This window comes from Mus pahari, chromosome 1, assembly GCF_900095145.1.
Source record: "Mus pahari chromosome 1, PAHARI_EIJ_v1.1, whole genome shotgun sequence".
NCBI lineage: Eukaryota > Metazoa > Chordata > Mammalia > Rodentia > Muridae > Mus > Mus pahari.
This window is the reverse complement of record NC_034590.1, coordinates 73,444,376-73,447,594: the sequence shown is the minus strand read 5'-3', so window position 1 is coordinate 73,447,594 and position 3,219 is coordinate 73,444,376.

Genomic DNA, 3,219 nt, shown 5'->3' with positions numbered 1-3,219 from the left:
ATGGGCACCTTGGGCCCCTTAGGCTCTTTTGTATCTATGGGCACCTTGGGCCCCTTAGGCTCTTTTGTATCTATGGGCACCTTGGGCCCCTTAGGTACTTGTCAGATAGTTACCAACTAGATGAAAGCGTGTCCTCTTACATCTCCTGTGTCACTCCATCCTAAATGAATGTGCTGCTTCTGTCCCAGGCAGGCCTCCACTCTCCCTGGGTGACTTGTCTCCCTTACATACTCCTGATGCCTCCCTATACACTCCTGATGACTGCCACTCGCCCTCCTGTCTCTTTTCTCTCACAGCTCAGTCTCAAATCGTGCCTGTTGTGTCTAATATACCACGAAGTCTTCAACCTTTGCTCTTTTTGGTTTTGAAGAAAACGTACCTCCAGTTCCATTCAGTCTTTGCCAGTCTCCTCCTGTTTAGAACACTTGAGTGGTTTTTTTCCAATCCTTCAATGTCACTGGGAAGGCTGTCTTCATTCCCTGCCTCCTCACCAAGGATATCAGCAAGGAGCCCAAGGAAGCCTGTGTGGTTTCTTTGTCTCCCCCAGAACCATAGCTGAGAGCCATAAGGCAGAACAGTTGTCTGCCTCATTCATTTTGCCTTTACCTAGAGAAAACCTTAGAATGATACATTTGGAGAACTATATCATCATGGAGGAAGCAAGCTTCAGATATAAGCCTCCTTTCCACATCTTTAGACTCTTCCTACAGTATTCCAGGGCTGCGGCGACTGGACCACACTGTGGAGACACAGCGGCTTGTGACTGAACACTTTAATAAACCAGATGTCCCACCTGTCCTGCCCAGTGTCTTATGTCAGCCACTTTGCAGCAGCTATGGGTGGGACAGGGCCTGAATGTGGAGAGGAAGGCAAGCAACAGTGACAAGAGGGGAGAAATTATAGGCACGGGCTGGGTAACTAAGCCAGAGGTTTCTGGTGGTGGACTCTACAAAGCATCCCAAAATGGACACATGCCTGGGAGGCAGGCAGGGGCTTCTTCTCATAAAGGCATGAGGGGGGATCTGAAGCCCATAGAAGATAAAGCACAAGAAGATAAAGACGTCGTCCTAGTAGCCAGAGGTGTGCTGGGATGGGTGACAACAGGGAGGTGAGGTAGTGCCTGAGGCTTGGGTCTGAGAAACTAGGAAGGGTGAGGTGAGGCTCTGTCACTCTGTGGCACCGTCCCTAGGCCTTTGGGTGCTGTTTCTGCCATTGTTCTGATTGATCCCATTCTCTGTTCACATGCCCTGGCCTCTTTCCTTCCTCTGTTCTGACCCCTAGATAAACTGCCCAAGCCCCAGCCCCACCCCTGGTCCCAGCACAAGTAGCCCTCCCCATCAGCCTGTGTCTACTGCCTCAGGCCCAGCAGGCTCTCACCCTCAGCCTGCAACTCTGCTCACTTCCTGGGAGTCACAGGAAAGCAGTGTCATGCTCTTCTCTCCATGAGAGGAGATGCACAGGAAAGCCTGGATATATCCTCAGTCAGCTTCCCTTGTCCCAAAAGAAAAAGGGAACAGTGGGCCCTGTCTCTGAGGAACAAGCTAAACAGACCTCAAGATAGGCACTGACTCCTCCTCTCTGGGGATGATTCGGGGCTTTCTAGGCTTTGCCTTCAGCTTCCTACCAACCCCACATTCTGAGCGCTTTGTGGCTGTCACATTCCGTCTTGCTTCTCCCTGGAGGCAGTGGCTGGCCTGGATGCAGTGAGGTAATGAGTGTGCCTCTTTCCACCATCCCTTGGTGCCTGCTGAGATCTGCAGCCCCTTCAGAATATACAAAAGGCTTGCTCCTTGAGGCTGAAGAAGGGAGGGTTGTTTGTTCATAAGAGGAAGATTTTCTTTGGCTGTTTTATTTGATTCCTGGTTTGGGGGTTGGTTGGTTGGTTGGTTGGTTGGTTGCTTGCTTGCTTGCTTGCTTGCTTGCTTGCTTGCTTGCTTGCTTGCTTGCTTGCTTGCTTGCTTGCTTGCTTGCTTGCTTGCTTAGTTGGTTGGTTTGTGGCATGGTTGTTTTCTCCACTGAGCTATAATTTGAGGTTATTGGTGGGAGACCTGGGTTTGAGTCCTAGTTTGTCACCTCAGCAAGGCATTTAATCTCTTCATTCCTTGGATTGTTTCATTCTTGTGATCTCAGTGCCCAGTCCTCTCCACTTTACAGGACTCAAGGGAGGATCCAGTGCCATCTTTATTGAACAAAAAACTATGCTATTAATATTCTATGATCATTAATCTTTAATATTATCAAAGTATTAGTACAGAAACACATCCAGGACTGGCCTTGGAGTCTGCTACTGTGCCATGGTCCTAAGAAGAGAAGTTGGGGTTCAAATGAGCCTCTGTACACCTGTATTCCTCCCAAAAGCATAGCAGCCACTTCTACTGAGATTGTGTCCTGCTAACATCCACGCTCCCTGCTGACATCCACTCTCCCTGCTGACATCCACACTCCCTGCTGACATGCACTCTCCCTGCAGATGCCCTAACTTCCACCCCATGTGTACTCCTTGGGTTGGTGGTTTAGTCCCTGGGAGTTCTGGGGGTTCTGGCTGGTCGATATTGTTGTTCTTCCTATGTGGTTGCAAACCCCCTCAGGTCCCTCAGTTCCTGCCCTAACTGTTCCATTGGGGTCCCAGTGCTCAGTCCGATGGTTGGCTGTGAGTATCTGCATATATATGGTCAGGCTCTGGCAGAGCCTCTCGGGGTCAGTCAACCAGGCTCCTGTCATCAAGTGCTTGCTGGCATCAACAATAGTGTCTGGGTTTGGTGTGTGCAGAAGGGATGGATCCCTAGGTGGAGTAGTCTCTGGATGGCCTTTCCTTCAGACTCTGCTCCACTCTTTGTCCCTGCATTTGTCTTTGACACAAGGAATTCTGGATTATTATTTTTGAGATGGGTGGGTGGCCCCATCCCTCAACCTGGGCTCTTGCCTATCCACTGGATATGGTCTCTACAGGTTCTATCTCACCTTTGTTGGGTATTTCGGCTAATGTCCTCCCTGTTGGGCCCTGGGAACCGCCTGGGTCCCTGGCATCTGGGACATTCTAGTGGCCAGTTCCTTCTCTCCCACTGTTACACACCTCTTTTCAAATTCCCGACCCTCTGTACTTCTCCCCCATCTCCTCCATATCTGAACCAGTCCCCCTTTTTCTCTCCCCAGCCTCTCTCCCTCCCAGAATCCATTCTCTCTCTCTCTCTCTCTCTCTCTCTCTCTCTCTCTCTCTCT